This window comes from Larimichthys crocea, chromosome III (genome assembly GCF_000972845.2).
Source record: "Larimichthys crocea isolate SSNF chromosome III, L_crocea_2.0, whole genome shotgun sequence".
NCBI classification, from domain to species: domain Eukaryota; kingdom Metazoa; phylum Chordata; class Actinopteri; family Sciaenidae; genus Larimichthys; species Larimichthys crocea.
In genome coordinates this window covers 20,106,361-20,124,335 of record NC_040013.1, presented here as the reverse complement: position 1 = coordinate 20,124,335, position 17,975 = coordinate 20,106,361, and the positions used below count along the sequence as shown (strand labels likewise).

General features: G+C 38.7%; 1 protein-coding gene across 3 annotated transcripts in view; it reads left to right on the top strand.

The window, feature by feature from the left end:
- chrm3a (cholinergic receptor, muscarinic 3a) overlaps window positions 1-17,975 on the top strand; it is a 72,200-nt gene that overhangs the window by 19,637 nt on the left and 34,588 nt on the right. For all 3 annotated transcript variants that reach the window (XM_027278385.1, XM_010731577.3, XM_027278384.1), the window contains one exon: window positions 4,394-4,508. The gene's annotated coding sequence lies outside the window, so the exon portion shown is untranslated. The remainder of the gene's footprint in view (window positions 1-4,393; window positions 4,509-17,975) is intronic.

Sequence of the window (17,975 nt, the reverse complement as noted above, 5' to 3'; positions counted from 1 at the left end):
AAGGTCTCTCGTGTGTCGTGTTTCTCAGAAAGATTACTTAAGGATACACAGAAAATAACTCTGTTACAGATCATCTTCACAGGTTTTAACTTCTTAAAGCAAATTGACTTTTTGTTCAAATGTGTTAGTGAACGTGTCAGCTCAAAGTCGAACGTTTTTGCTCTCAAAGTGTCGCATTCCTGGACAAATATAGGTCTCAGTTCTAGGTTAATTGATTTTCAGGAGGAAATTGCATTATCTTGTTATTAAAAAGTAATTTAAAAGTAATTCATTTTTATCTTGAATTTATTCCAATCAGCTCTCGCTCTCTGTCTCATTTTCATCCTCACCCCCTCATCCTTTTCCTTCCTTTACACCCTCGTGGGCTTTTATAGAGGCTGCTTCTCTTCCATCTGTTTCTTGATCAATTTGGCCTCGTTTCCTGCCAGTTGGTTCTTCTCCACGGGGTAAGGCTAGTTTAAGGAAGTGTCGCATGTTGAGCTCATCAGCTGTAGTTATGGCAATCAGTCAGTGATCCTCTTGGCATCGTGGAAGCTTGCCTGGATTTCTGCCATTCATTTGAAGATTTGTATATAGCCCTTTAAAGACCACTGGGTGTGTGTGTGTGTGTGTGTGTGTGTGTGTGTGTGTGTGTGTGTGTGCAGTGTTTTGGCAGATGGCTTATCAATTTACTCAGTTTAACAATGTGAGAGTTAAATGAAGAAAACGTGCCGGTAGTGAGCTTATCAATATTTCTGCGGTTTATTGATATGAACCTAGTCTCTGTTATCGTGATGCACGAATAAACAATTAATCTAATTTTCATGCCGAAAGTCATGCACAGACAAAGACAGACAGACTGTAATCTGCATACAGAGTCCGTTCACTGCAGAACTGTGTGTAACTCCTCCTTCAGCACACATGACTCGTCATTACTTTATTGCCACTTTCTTACACCCTGTGTAATCTGTTACCATCATCATGGCATTTGTTTAGGACTGGCACCAACATGTTGCCATAAACAGTGATGCCTCCCCCGCACGGTATTTATGATCACCCATATTTCTCTTTCATATTTAGAGCTGCTGTCCTTAACTGAGCCCTAGTCTTGAATTCATGTGGTTCTCTGAGTACAACAAAACAGAAGACAATCCAAACTGAGATTTGTCCTCGCCGATGTGCCAGAAAGACATATTTTACTTTTCCCTCATAAATTTTAGCTTGCGGGGTGGTGACTAAGTGTTGTCAGTCAGGACAGGAGCAGTCCTGCTGGTCAACAAGGTGCACTTACACTTATTAACCATTTTACATGAGCTTCAGAGGACACCAAGTAAAAATATGTGAACTTTTGGCAGTCCTCGTTTGGGTTAAGCCGTGTCAGGCCTCTTTGATATCCTGCAATTGAGTTTCCCGACCGACATGAATAAACCAATTAAGAGAATATTCCTTTTTATCTATGTGGCTGGAAAGGTCCTTCTGCAAAATAATGCTCCACTGAACTGTGGATATGATGCAATGCAATGTCCTTGTTTCCTCTTGCTTTACAGTAGCTTATAGATGGACTGTTTTCACACTAGTGCACCATTTCATACTTTAAAAAAATGCACCTGCAGATAAGCGGAAACATGCATCTTTATTTTAGTCCTGGTAAATGTTGTATAACATGACATTTCAGCCCTTCATTAGAAAGGCATGTACTGTATGTGTGAGGAAATTGTCTTCTTTATTGCGATCCAAGAACATCTAAATTTGGTTTTAATCACACTATATCCGCACAATGCAGAGCCGTGGTGTCTGTCTGCTGCACAATAAGTAGCCCGTCTTATCAGTGGGAGCAGATGGAGAGCGTCCAAGTGAGAGGCTCAGTCTGGCTCCATGTATGTCAGAAGTAAGAGGATGACCTTGGCTGAATCTCAACTGCGGTTCAACCATAAGAAACACACACTTTTTGTCCTTTTCTGTCCGTATTTCTGTATGTCTGTCTTTTTGCCTGTCTCTCTCTTTCACACACACACAAACTGCCCTGCTCCTACACATTCCTGTATGCAGCGTTACAGCTGGAGACAATATTCCCTCCTCCACACTATCACTTCATCAAAAAAAAGGCCATTTGTAAGGCACTCTGTGACGCACCTAAACTCTTGCAATTCCCTTACAAGCAGCCGATTAGATACTGAGTCATTTGTAGCATTTAACACAGTGAGATGAAGCTGCAAGGTTAATATGTTGCTCGATCAGAAGCAGGCTCAGTAAACATTCTTCCCCCTTTTTTGCACAAGCGTTCAATGAAGTTTGAGCTCAGTTTTTATCGTTCCCCAACAGAACTCGCAGCTCCTAAATCAACCCGACACTGGGTGTATTTGACTCTTATAAATCCCTAAAAGACATTAATCAAGGGCAGTTTTTTAGGGTCTGTGTGGTTGTTCTCGCTTTGTGCACACATGGGGAAGGATGAACAGTCAGTGAAATGTGATATCAATGTATTTGCGGGCAATAAATTTGAAGAGCTTTGCTAGTAGATTTATATTGGACCATTGCTCGGACAGATAAGGGGGCTCCGTTTAGCAGGAAGAGAGAAGTGGAACTGTGGAGTGAAAGTAAGATTTGCAGGGTTTAATCCGCACAATCCAACCCATGATGTTTTAGTTGCCACTGGTTTCTACAGCCCACAGTCACTGTGTGCTGCAGTGTTCATTCATCTGTTGACCTGGGAAGGCTGTCGACTATCCTATCCTATGTGCCTGCTTTAATACACATGAAGTCACCAGCTGGTTTAAGTTTTTTTGTTGCATAACACATTTACTTGGCTCAGTTAAAACTGTATTATAACGATATTAAAACGGTTTGCAAACTAGTTGTTATACTGAGCTAAGTTGGAAGGTGTTACATAACTACAGGTTGCTAAGTTATTATCTGCCAAGAGTGCAAAGTGCAAAAGTGATAAAATTAAATATTGACTCGTAATAATCGGCTGACACTTTTGAATTAATGTTTTGCTAAATGACCAATTCTAGGTTAGCATAATCAGAACTACTTTCAAAATTAGTTTCATATTCCACACCGTTTTTTACTTGAAGATGTTCTTTTTATTTCTTTCAGTGTAATTCACTGTGGGCCTGATAGCTAAAGCTTACATAATTACTTGACCTTTTATCTGTTGCTTTAAATGAGCGGCCTTCAAATGTACTGTATGACACATTTGTCTTTCAGATTGGTAATGAGCTATTGTACATTCATATTCACACTCTATCTGGATAATTACCATTTCATATTATTATGGGTAAAGCCCCCGTCATTAAAATTGAGACTCCGATCAAGTCTTGTTATGGGCTTAAAGTGGAAACTTGAAAATGGTAATTGTCTTTTTCAGCCCTCTTTAAGGCTTTACTCGAGAACGCCCCGGCAGACTCAGCGAAAATATGGAGCAGATAGGCCGAGTGAGGTCGTCGTTATTAGGAAGAAGTAGCCCATCATTTATAAAATGCAAGAAAACAGTTTTTTATTTAAATGTATGAATTTTTAATTTAGTCTGTGAAAATGTCAGTGTGTCAATGCAAAGAGAATCGTCCTCATCCGGAAATGTCACACAACTACCCATTAGAAGTGAAATGTTTCCTCTATTGACCTTTGAGGTGTAATTACAAAGAGTAGAGTAGTGTGCTCATTTGTTCCACGACACTGGACATGTTTGATTATTAGTATTGGGATCCTACAGTGACTGTCATCCCTTTTCATTTTCCCATATGACTTCCATTTTTAATAAATGCCTTTTTTTTCAGTCTGGGAACTGCTCCATTACTTTTGATTATTTTTAATGGCAAGCTCTTTTTTTTTTGTTGTACATTCATATTTGTCTCTTAAGACTTGAAGACTGTTTTAATGAGCTCTCATAAGGTCTGCTTCCTTAGCCCCTGGCTAGATCCAGCTATGTGCAGCAGGCAACTCTACTAGACAAAGACTATATAAGGCATGAACACTTCCCTAGACATGAAGACATGCCATTCTTCCCTTTGACAGATATTATCCAGTGGGGAATGGTAGCTACACTACTTAAGGAGATCCTTGATTAAAACATATTACAAAATAAAGCATAAAGAAAGATTTGACTGAGAGCAATATGAACCATTTGGCAGTGACAGACATGAAAATATATACAAATTAGATGACTAAAAACCCTTGGCTCTGTTTGAGAGAGGTAAAATATATATTTTCTGGAGAGAAAAAGCAGTCATTTTGGCTCAAATTGCCTTGACGGTGTTATGGTTTTGTCTACCATTTCAAATGCGTGTGTGTGTGTCAGTGTGCTATAGGTGTTTCACTCCCTAATTTGGTAATTTGGACACATCATCTTTAACTCATTCTCTTCTGCCCTCTCCTTCTCCCTCTGCCCCTTTGCCCCCTGTCTGTCTCACAGGCGCCATGATCAGGCCTGAGGAGAATACTTGCACATCCCCAGTAGACAGCATGGACACCAAAAGGCACTCCGCTGAAAGGTGACCTCCAGAAACTTCACCTCCCTGAAACATTTGGTGAGTTAAGAGAGTCAGAGAATCCTTGTATTCTCAAATGACACCTCCCACCCTCCCCGTCAACATTTGGCAGGACACGCAGCTCCAAGCTATTTGCTAATGTTCATTTTAGACATTTTAAATGAAGTCCTCTGAAACAGAACTCATTATCTAATGTCTTCGTGTTTTCTTTTCCACTTTTGTCCCCGGTGGCTTTGAGAAGAGCTCAGTGTGGAATTTCCCCACCCTGAAACACTCATCCATGCCTGAGAATTGTCATTTTGGCATTTTGGCCTAAGTGACAATGTACTTTCAAATAAAATCTTAATTAAGTGAATATCTTTTTTTATTAATGACCAACATATATAATGGTTTGTTTTATCCGAAATAGCCTTCAGTAGGATCAATAAGCCTGTGCACAAAATGCACCTGCGTCCACTGCTTTTGTTTTATATAAACTTAAATTCAGTGTTTAACACTGTTGTTTTGACAAAAGCAACTTGAAGATGTCTATGATGTTCAGACACTGACACACAAATATAATAAAAGGGTACCAGAGAAGTCAAAAATATCGCTAAGTACCTTAATATTTTGTACTTTTATATTTAGAATGAAGCCGTGAAAAGAAACTTTTATCTGAAATGCTGATAAGTTAGTAAGTGTTTTGGCCTACTTTAACTCCTGCCTGCACCAGTTTATACCAATATGTTTGTGTTTGTAATTATGTATGGGTAAAAAGATATGGTGATGGGTAGTGTTCAATCATTACTGCACTGTCTCATCGCATGTCTGTGTTTCATAACGACACATCTAAACTACATATTTGACCTCATTCACAAATAATTTCTTTCTTAGAAACGTTTCATCGTCAACAAATTGCATTCAAAAGACCGAAACTATTTTTACGTCGGTAATCTCCTGATAAGCTGGGCATTGCAGATTGGAGTAAGCTTTAGTCAAACAAGAGTAAATGGTGTGTTTGTTTAAACACACTGTTAACCTGGGAATATGTCACAATGGTGAAGCTCAGGCAATACTTGGAAGCAATGCATTTTGGGTTTTGTGTTTTCAAGGGCTTTGCTGACAAGAAGAGACTAATACTAACACACGACTTGTTTTTCTTTGAATTTATTTGTCAAATCTGAAAAAGAAAAACATAAAACCCTGCGTCTCATCCATCAAACCACTGCAGACCACTGAATTGTAAGTACCCATGTGAAAATGTTGGCGAATCGTGTTTGATTTTAATTTGGATGCACATTCCAGGCAGTTTGTTATTAGCATGAGTGGAGGTCCATATAGGGCAGCAGTCTTCAGTGGTGGCTCCAAACCATCTGTAAGTTATTACCTGCGGAAACTAAATATCAAGCGCGCACATGACCGAAAGAAATAAATAAACATAAGAATAAACATGCATTATGATAATATCCTGACAACAACAGCCATACCAATACTACTACCTAATAATGTGCAATATGATTAGGGACTCAGGGAAATTGTGGGATAATGTTTGCTGTGTGAACCATAGAAATGTCATTGAAGGACAAATATTAACACCACAGGAAGTGGACAGGCAGCTTCTCAGCAACTGAAATGGATCTGTGGATCAGATCTAGAATTAGAGAGGCTTGCATCAACTGAGTTGCCACTTGTGGCAGCAGATACACAGCAGGTATTTCTGTGATTCTCTCTCTAATGGTAACCTTACGGCACATGTGAAGGGCTCATTTAAATGAAAACAAAATATTAAAGTTACTGGAATGTTTTATATTTTCACAGTGTAGATTATGTTGTATTTATTTAAGTCATGGCCTAAAACTGTTGGTTTACAAGTGGCCTTTATGAAACTATAATCTTGATAATGTGTAATAAACTTAATTCCCTGTAACACACCTGAGGCTGATTTTGTGCGATAGTATTATCCATATGCTGGAAAGCTTGTTCTCTGATAAAATATTACCCTCAACCTCTAAAAAAAAAAAGTGTTAAATGAGGTAGCCTTTGGTGAAAGTAATAGTTATGGAAATCAGGTTTTGCACTGAAGTGATGATTGATAGCAGAGTAGTGAACCTCAGGCTATAATCAATGCAATCTCTGTAAGTGAAACTAACACAAATAAACATTAAAATCAAGCAAACATAAAAAAAAATCATCATTTTAATTAACTGGCCAAAGGCAAGGCTCATTTTTCATGAGAGAAATGGTGCACACGTGCTGTGTACATGCTGTTTTACTGAGTTCAGTGGGTTTGCAGTTGTGAGTCTGAGTAGAACCGCAGGAATGGTTTAAAGCACTCGAGCACTGGATAGAATTCAGTCGGCATGCATTTCATTCTGGGTTTGCAGTAACAGGAGGGACAGACGTGGTAATACAAGAGATATGAATCAGAACATTTGGGCATAAGAGCGTAGGAAAGCACAGATAAACCATTTCTGTCACCTCATTTAAAAAAATATGATTACCTGTCTAAAGTAATGTGTTTACCCTACATCTCTTCCATCGTATCTGTTTCAGCTGTTGGATCCATTAATAGATTTTATTGGGCGTTCACGACGTTTACTGGCAGACTGTTATCACTGATTTAAGGTTTGAAAGGGTTTGAGGAATTTTGTTGTTTTCAAAACGCACAATGGGAGAGTGAAATCCTGTTATTCCACAAACTTTTTATGTTTATCAGCCAAATATGGTCAAATTTGTGTCTCTAGATAGAAAAGGATTAGATGAATTCAAAATCATGCTGCACACCACATCTGTACTAACTAACTTGAATAGAATAGAATAGAATAGAATAGAATAGAATAGAATATCTTTACTGTCATTATGCAATGCATAACAAAGTTTAAGTGCAGTCATCAGAGCAGGAAGTACAAAAAAAAAAACAGTATAAAACATAGATAAGAGGGATAACGCAAAACAGCGCATACATCCAGTCAGTCAGTCCATTAGGTATTTCATGTGGTCGTTTGGGGCAGTTATAGCTGTTTTTTAGTCTGTTTGTGTGGTTATTTAATGTCCTGTATCGCCTGCCTGAGGTTAACTGTTCAAATAGGATGTGTCCGAGGTGAGATGGGTCCTTGATAATGTTCTGGGCTCTTTTGAGGCAGCGGGAACTTTAAAGTTCTTCCAGGGAGGGGAGGTCGCAGCTGATCATTTTCTGGGCGGTGTTTATAACTTGTAGAGATCTCATGTGAGCTGAGGTCTGAAATTCCACGAAACTCTTTTTTTCTTGCTTATTTCTGTAGAATAGAATTAGATGTTTCAAAAAAAAATGCAAATGAATCATAAATACATACAGAACCTCAATAAAGTGCCTTCAGCCTCTGTCATAATTTGTTGACTGTCAAAATCGAACCGATGGAGAACAAAAGGTGAGATTTAGTGAGGAAAAACCAGTCCAGCAGGACTTCATTAGGCAGTGGGATTCTGCATTATAAAACTTCAAACATTATAAAAAAAGAAAAAAAAGAAGAGAAGTATTTGGTATTCAGCCGCAGCTCTCAGGGGCTCAAACTTGCAATTGCAGAATAATCCTTGACTAAGTTAGGGAATCTCTGATCTAACAAGTCCATTAATGCACATGATTGCACACACACACACACACACTTCCACTAAGCTTACTCTGCTGAAGCCTTTACTGTCCACACAGTGTTTTGAAGAAACTATTGCAAGATGATGGATTTTTAACACAAACACTGCAATTTTTGTTGTCTGTGAACTCCTCGGCTGTGCCAAATGGGAATCTCAGTCTTCGTTAATAGTTCTGCAGTTTCAGCTTGAAGTATGGAAGCAGTTGTCAATGCACTAATCATGTTTTTCTGGCCCAAATCCTGATCCAAGTCATTTAATATTCAGTATCAATCGATTCCAGAGTTTCAGTCTGATGTTTTCATGTTTGTTTACACCACACAGCAGCACATTGAATACTAAATTAGGACTATGCTAAAGTCAGTAAAACAGTTAAAAATCCATTTTATCCTACACGTTATTTACATGCTTCCCCCACACAGTTTTACACTTACTCAACACTTACTGAACTTGAACAAGACTGTCTCAACAGATAGTTAGTACTAAGGTTTCTCTTTGCTTTGCTTTGCATGATCGCTCCAAATGTAGAGCATCTATTTGGATGTGTTGGGATATAAATTGGACGCCCTCCGTTTCTCCAGTTTAAGTCCAAAATTTAGTTTTAAACCAGCTGCAGTACTTGAGAAGACTCGTACTGGTACTTGTGCCAAATATTGCTGAAAAAGATGCAAAGTGACTGTGTTTTTAAACCTCCGCTCTCCTCGCCGTCAGTGTTTAGACATGTCTTCATTAAAATAGTTGGCTGCTCGATGTTATTTGTGCAGCTCAAATCACTGTTTTTTTTGTAATAGATACAGTTTTTTTAATGGAGGACATTTTGAAATTTTGACAACTAGTCTACCTGCACCACACAGGATTACAATAAATAAAGGATATGATTTGGATCAGCCCTCAGTTGTACAGTTGGTGATTAAAAACTCACTGATCGGCTAAGGACATTTCATTATTGTGAAGATGGTAAATGGACTGTACTTATATAGCACCTTTCTAGTCTTCCGACCACTCAAAGAGCTTTTACAGGACATATCTCATACGCTGCTTCATACGCTGACGGCATTGGCTGCCATGCAAGGTTGCCAATTGCTCATTAGTTTGAGGAGCGAACCGGGGATCGAACCACTGATCATCTGATTAGTGGACGACCCGCCCTACCTCCATGCCCCCTATATGTACACGATAAATTACATACTGTATATTGCAGGCCAGATATCACTTAGATTTCCAGCAGTTATGAAAAGAACTAAATTATTGCTTCTTCACTATGTAGTTCGTTTCAGTTTTATTATTAGTAGACCTGCAGATTGACTAACAGTAAAATAATTTTGACTGTAGCTATCGGCCTTTTTCAGTCCGTTCTTTACTGTATAGAGATGTTGACGCGTGTTTAGTTGCTTTAGGGGACAGTGGTAAACCTCACCACACATAGGGGTGCTGAGATGGAGCAGCTCTGTTAGTATGAGGTGAAAACTCTGGGGACAGATTGAAGAGGTCATGGATGTTAATGTGAGGAAAGAAAAAATATCACAGCTGCAACATGCCACAGCTGTGACTTTGTTTTTTTTTTAGCATAGAGACTGAACACTGTGTCATTCGAGTATGCTATAGATACTCTAAATGGTAAACATTTACGTTGTGATGCTATAATGGTAACACAAGTCAAGACAGTGTGTGGGTGTGATCGATATGCTCTCGTATTCTCTAGTCTTTTCTCATGATGGAACATATTATGTTGCACATAATGAATCTAATTTGGTTACCCGCCATATTGCACAACCCTGTAGCCAAGTCCCTTTCCTGCAACTTACCAACTCATTCACTGACGGCTTTGTCCAAAGGCAGCTTTGGCTCAAACTGCCGCCTCTTTCTGTCAATATGTTTGCTACACAGCAATCTGTCTTGTCTGTGATCGTGTTTTGCTGCTGCCCTATGCTCAGCATTAATCTTCTATAGCTTGTGTGTAGTTGTCTTATAATGTCTGGGCACTTATTATACCTGCAGGTGCTTCTTTTTAAATTTTGTTACCACCTTGATAGTACTCTTGTGCCTGTGCACCCTGTAGACTTGATATAGGTAGTTTAAAAGTTTCCAACGTCTTTAACTTTTATATCTTTGTCTTCTATACTGCCAATGATTCCATTATCTAAGGAACTGTGAGCTAAAGTATACAAAACGTGTGCCCTCATGCTGTTTTACTGTCGTCTGTTTTATATCCTGAATATGATCTTTGTCATTTACTGCATCATAACACCATCATAAGCTTTTTCCCAGGCTAATGATGTTAGAGTTCCTTTTTTATCCTTTGCATTTTCCACTCGCCGGCTCATAGTGTTGTTCAGTTTTACAAATGTAGCACATTACGTGAGGCACAGCTGTCCCAACAGCCTTTTCCAAACCCACTGTTATGTCAGTTTCCTGATATTATGCCCATCGTTAAAGCTTAAGGGAAAATTATGCACATGACTAATCAGAGGAAAACTTGTTAAAAACACAAAACTTTCCTAATTTTTTTCCTAACCTTCCTTCTCTTGTTTTACCTCCCTGCACAAAATTCTCTCATTTTATTAGTCTTCCTTCAGCTGCCAGAACACACAGTCCCATACCTGCTGGAGACAGTGTCCAGATGTATCTCTTCGACTTTTCTCCTGTGGCATAAATATATTTTTATGCGGTGGCTTTTCAATCCACGCAGCTCCTCAGTCAACCAGCAGACATGTTATTCTACAGACGTGGAATGTTCTGGTGGAAACCTCTGCACATGTTTGCAATATTTAATATATACTTTATCACTTCTTACTGGACACACCAGGAATTTTAATGGATACCTGCTTCACATTGCCTACTGTTTGCTATAATGGCTGTAACTTGGAAATGTTGTTTTTACAGGATATATTTACACAACATGAACTATTGACTGGCAACAAAACGTAGAAACTAAAAGTGTTTGAATTAAAATACACTAGTCTTAATACTACAGCACAATTATGTGTATTATCTAGCTTATTTACACAAAACCATAATTTATTTTAGTGTAAATTGTCCATTTTATAAGCTTAATTGTCAGTGGACCTCATGCATTCTGTAAAGTACAAGCAGGACAAATGAGAAAATACTTGTTCAGGTCATGGTGCTCAATTAAACACAGAAAAACAAGATCAAGATAGTCAGAACACTTAATTAAATGTTATTAGCTCAGAATGACTCTATCAAGCTTAAAGTGTTGCTTCAGCACTAAAGGTTATTGACTGGAACAAGGCAAGTTTTAGTTGATGATTTTTAGACTTTAATTGTTTCTTTTCTTAATTAGAGAATATTCTGGAGTTTAATTTGCCAGTCTCTCTGCTTCTGTAGCTAACTCTGAGTGTTTGAGTGTGTGGCATACATAACGTCTTTTGAATTACGTCTCTGACATCGCTGTGATGGGCATTACTGTTCAGTCAACAATGACATTGCTGGTGGGTCACTGCTAGATCAATACAACTGTGAGGTAAATCAAAGTTGGCAACACAAGAAACATAATTTTTTAATAACAGTCTTTGTTTGCCAAAGTTTTAAACTTCTTCATTAAAAAGTGAATATCTCAATAGCTTGTAGACAGCCATTACATCTTGTACAGACATCCATCTCCAGAGGATGAATCCTAATGACTTTAATGATCCTCTGATTGTTCCTCTGAATGAAAATGTCTCCATGCTGTAACATCTGGTTCAGCAATTCATGTCCTCCTCAGGGTGACTTGTGATAACTTGTGATTATGAAAATGTATGACATCCCAATCAGCCTGTGCTATACTGTGTGTTTCGTGCTTTAGCATGATAACATGTTAAACTAACACGGTGAGTATGGTAAACATTCCATGCGAAACATCACCACGCCATTTTGAGCATGCTGAAGTTAGCACTTATCTTGAATCAGTGCCTAAGTACAGTCACCATGGAGCCAAAAGCAATAGTGGCTGTAGACTTTTAGTCTTTGTAATAGAAATGTCACAGTACACATTACACACATTCTTATCTGCAGCGTCTGGTGCAAAAACCAAGCTGTGTATGCCACAGATAAACAAATGAAGTAGTGCCCGCAACTTGCATTTGATTAATTTGTGTTTGTAGTTCCATTATGAACTGCTCTTCATCAGTTCAGTGGCAAAAGACCAAATATGAAGAGCCATGTTTCCAAATATGAATTCTTCTTCCCGGCATTTCAAATTACTTCACAAACCACCAGTAACTCTTGAAACCGCGAAAAAAGAGCAAACGCGCTTTTGACCTTCTGTCATACCAGTTCAGTTATTTGGTTTACACAACCCCTTAGGAATTTTTCCTATTCAAAGTTAGTGATAGAAATCTAGGCATGCGTCATAATGGCATGGTGATGCATCGGTAAACTGTATCTGCAGAAGACCATATCTTAGGTTTGTATAATTATGATGATAAATTATTACAGTTTCCACCTTCGCTAAGCCACAGATAGATGGTAAAAGATCAAGACTTCTGAGCAGAACATCTTAAGCGCTAATTTTTCGTTGGACAAATCTGACAAATCTGACAAACAGACGCGCACTCAGGAGTTTTATTGACGAAGGTTTCAAAGACCAAACCAAACCAAACACAGGGAACGTCATCTCCTTGACATATAAGTCTGAGAGTGAACGCCAGTAAAACATCTTGGTTATTGGAGCTTTTGACTCATTTGTCTTTGTCATTCTTTTATTATGGGGGAAATTCAGAAATATTTTTACTGAGCCTACGCTGGACCGAGATCTTAAACAGAATGCATATTTCCTTATCTAAAAACGCAGTTCTCTGTTCATTTGTTGTCTGTCATACTCGACTTTCTTACCTCTCCGCTTGGTTGTTCACACTTTGTTCACACCCACATTCTCCCCACTCTTCTACTTTTCTTTCTTATTCTCCTCTCATTTTTCTTTCACAAGGCTATCCATTATGTGCAGGGTGTCATTGAGAAACCAGGTCCTGGTGTGATGCATTGTGTGTGGTATAATAATTCACAGATATGGCTTCTGTGTGATAAAGACTGCTTATAGAATAGGGGGGGTGCAGGGGGGCGACATCTGTCCCGTGGACCCGTGCTGCTCTGAACTAAAACAAACCATGTGTTGAACACTCACAGTAGGAAAACTGGAAGTCCAGCATCCGGCAATGTAAAAAACAAAAACGTTTTAGTTTAAGAGGATGAAAAATAAGATTGCTTGCACAGTATGTAATAAACCAATTTTGTCATCATTAACACAGAATTGAAACATTTGTTATTCTTTTCATTTTCAAAACAAAGGAAGCGTCCAGTTTCACATGTGCTTTTCTTTCATCCTACGTTCCTTCTGATGCTAACGTTTGATTCGTTTCCAACTTTCAAACCTCTCTTCCATTTTTTAGGGGTTCAAGGTGTATGAAGATCTGAATTGATGATTCTGGCTTTAATTAGTATAGCCTGTTTTAGTGATGTCAGCAATTCTTTACAGGCTATGCTAATCTGTGCCAGAATCAGCAATGCAATGGGGACGGATGCATTTCTCCATGACGTACATTAAGACTGTTTATTGCACTGTTGTCATTCCCTGAATTTCTCTTTTAATTTATTGCTGGTTTTGAGTCAGTGCTTTGAAATATAACAGAGCAACAACAAAAAAAATAGTTCCTCAAAATGGATTGAAGTTGATAGAGGCTTTCTGTTAAGGTGCAGGTCTTCAGATGACATATCATTTGTAATTACTAGAATAAAAAAAAAATAGAAGTGTAGGGGTCCATATGTCATATGTGCTGCAATTTTCTGAGAAATGCACTGTGCAACAACTCAATGAGTGTAAAAGATGATGATCATCCACCCTAGTTTTCTCATTTCGTGTTGGATAAGGTTGGAAAATGTACAGGGAACACTGAGTCCAAGATTCTGCCATGTTCTGTCGGTGTGTTTTCCATTAACCTACTATATTAGAGGTGCCTAACCTGTAGACACTTAATTTAACACCATGCCAGTCCTTTAAAAAAGCCATTATATCTGCAGAAACTTGTTTGACCTCTACGATGATAAATCTATAGTGCTGTGTCTTGTCCTTAATGCACACACAGTATGGAGAAAATATTACCTCAGGGGAAACAATTGCATTTTATCATTTTCATCATCATATTAAGCCTGATTTTTAATAAATGCATTCACACTTACATTAGTTACCTCTCTATGTACTGTAGTATTTTGCATTGTCAGTGGTGGACTGGATTCACTGGCATACACAAGCATTTCACAGGAAGTAATCCATCCATGAACTTTTGGACCCAGACATGTTGGAAACAAAATCGGTAGACAAATTTTCAGTGTGGCTTAGCAGAATAGCTGCTCATAGTGTGTTTTCTGCCCGCAGTGATTGATAAATGTGTCAGTTTCGATTGAATTTTGGGACTTATTTATTTTTAGAGAGTTTAAAAGTGTTTCCTGGCAATTGCACACTAATCCGATTAGAAATATTTATTATTAAACTAGAATATGCCTTTCACTCACAACTGGCAAATAGTCCTCTAAATGTGGGAAAATCTCTTTGTACCCCACTGATACAGGAGTAGAGCACAGCGTGCAGCCAAGTAATACTGACATACAGGTAAGCCGCCTGTAAACCAGGGCTCTGAGGGACTGGCATTCTGCTGTGGCCTTTGATTGGCAGGGGAGCAAATGGCACCAGCATCTGGAGGCACTTGGATCAGACCCTGATAAAAAATGCAGACACACACACACAGACACAGAGACGGTCGGATAAAGGCATGTGAACACACAAACACACACACACGCACACACTTATGCACGCATGCATGGAGTGCAACTGGCCTCACACTAACCCTCCAGCCCTCTTTGCTTTGTCTGGCCCCGAGCAGGACCATCAATCCACCTGCGTAGGCTTCACTTTGAAGCAGCCGGGAGAGGAAATGTGCTCCTATTAACATAATCACCCATAGAGTTTTCCCCATGTACGACCTTTGAAGCTTAATGTTTTAAGTAATTTGCCATTAATCATTATTTGGCCTTCACGATTAAGTTCTGCAAGTCTCTTCATCTCTCTTACACCCAATCTACTATAAAATCTGCGACATGCTTGAGACTCTGTGTGATTGATTTTAGTGATTGTTGTATTGGTCTACTGTCCACCATGTCATGTTATTTACATCGCCGTTGATGAATCATCTGTCTTCATGGCTAACAGCAAATTAACTTGCATGTTTAAGATTCTATACATCTTGTCCAGCTGTTTTGAAAACCCTAATGTGGCTGTTTAAATCAGCCCCACAGAGCATTTGACTTTAAAGAAAGACAATTATTGCATTATACCCCTCCCTTACATCAAGTTAGGCTCAGTGAAGTCAGTGCTCTCAATTATCTGTTCTCCAGTCTGGCTTTTATCCCTTTTATCTCTTCAATCATCTCATTAATGGAAATAGTGTTTTAATTTTTCTGGGTAATTATGTTAATATAACTTTGGAAAATTGTTATAGCTCTTTCCCACTGCTCACGTGTCATGTAAAATGTAACCTGTGTGGTGTATTTATGGATGTACCTTTCTGATATTTAATAGCTTGCAAATATTTGACAGAAGTGACATTTCACTCCCACATTCCCCCCCCCCCTCAATGTGTTTTATTTCACCGGTCAGTGATCCTGTTGAACCTTGCCGCTAACATCCCAGCTGAATCCTGCCTATCAGCAGAGTGAAAGAAAACTGAGTAAAGTGCAGGGCCTCCTGAGGTCACCTCTGCACAGTGTTATACTCCAGAACACCAGGCCCCCTCCATTTAGCAAAGTAATTCGACTCATTACCTCCCTCCTCCCCAAACTGTATTCACGGAAAGTGTTATGCCTGAGCAGCTATAGGCTCTTAAGCTGCCTTACTTTATGAGGGTACCCGCTATGTGTGTGGGTGCGTAAGCGATCACACATGCTGAGCATCTCTCCCTCTGTCTCCAAACATTGATAAGGAGGTCGGAGGGAGAATTCCTCAATTTTGCATCAGAGCCATGCTGCGAGTTCACTTCTCACTTTTCATTAGCAGTAAATCAAGATGAGAACATATGATAAGTAACAGGAATCCCAGTAATTTGCTAGTGCATTGAGGAAAAATAAACTTGAGTTATTGAAGATGGAGGCATGCAGTATGGGACATATTTCACCTGCTGTTGTGTTTGGCAGCCAGTTGTTTATGCACATGTAGTCATATTATAATTTCTGACAATATGATGAATTGTTAAGGTGAAAACAATGATATATACTGTAGGGATAGACAAATCTGTCATCAGAGATTTTCTCCCACCGTTTCTACTGTGGCATCCATCTCTTTAAAATCTGTAAGTGTCACTGTGAGCAACGTTGCAAATGAATGAGCAGAATGACTTTTTGCTTTTTGCGACAGTGTGATGATGTATCTTTTTTCCAGGTATTTAACTCCTGGAACTTGTCATTGCAGTCACCAAACATTTATCAACAGTAGAGGTGAAGTCACTTTTCCAGCAAAAAAACAAATTCCTCATTTGTAAGAATTTGCTGCTTTTCTTTGTCCTCTTTGACAGCCCTTTGTGCTTTAGAAAAGTATAGACATTTGATAGACTAAACAATGAATCCAGGCAGTAATTCGCAGAAGAAAAAGATATTCAGTTTAATATGATATAGGACAAAGAAAAGCAGCAAATACTGAGAAACTGAGAAGTTGAAACTAAAGAATGTTTCCGATTTTTGCTTTAATTAATTCTGTCGATTGACTAATTGATTAAATTACAAATAGTTTAAGCTCAAATTGTTATTTGTAGCCCTAAACAACACATGTTAATGAAACTTCACCATATCTAAATATATTTTAATATCACAATATAAAATGATATACGTTGTAATAAAGGAATTTATCACCTAACCTTAGTGGAAACTTGTGGATAATCATGTCTTTCCTCTTCATTTATGTTGCATAATATTTTAACTAAGTACCTCCCATACTATTCTGCTGGCATGTCACTCTAGATTTGCACAGCAGCCAGAACTTGTGACTTACTGTAGATATGGACGGATAGATATGTGTTGGGAAGTACTTCACTGATTTTTTTTTAACCAGATTCAGACAATGGGATGTTGATGGAGCTTCAGTCCTAATGTATAATTTCTTGTTCATTTCTCAGGAACATTCAAGCCAGGCTGCCCCTTGTCCATCAGCTAAGCTGACTGCCAGGGTGATTTGTGCGATGCAATAATGCTCACGGCCATTTCCTCTGTGAATTATTGGAGCCAAGAATACCACCCTGCCCTGCAATTAATGACACTCCATTGATTTTTCAGGCAGGCAGGCAAAAAAAAAGAGCTCTCTAGCTGGTTATTCTTTCCTTGGGATGCTTCTGTTAGTCACAGATTTCTTTGGCTTAATGCATTTAGTTTGAATTTTTCATCTGGGGACAACTGGCAGAGCATCACCAAAATATTAACCTTAACAAACTCTAAATCAAGAGTCCTCTAACCCTGATTCGCAGACGAGTGCTGCCCGGTTTATTTGCAAAAGCTAACGTTGTGTTAAAGTGGATTTTTATGCCCAGTCAAACATGTCTGCTTTTCAGCATTTCACTTCACCCACTGAGACTGATGTCAGTTCAAGGTGGCTGAGTTCTGAATATTCATGGTCAGTTCGAAGTGCTGTTGGGATTGGATAAAAATTCATTTTTACAGACAGAATTCACCTCATTTAGATGTACTCATATGATCTAATTTGAAAGCCAAGATTTAAATAATAAGGTGGATTATTTCTCATCCCAGTGGATTTCAGCAGGAAGGTGGAAACCAGGCTGAATCCTGACATCTCATCTCACCCCCCCAGTGTTACTTTGAGGAAAAAGAAAGATCATTATCCTCCACCAGTTGGCTTTCTCTTTCCTC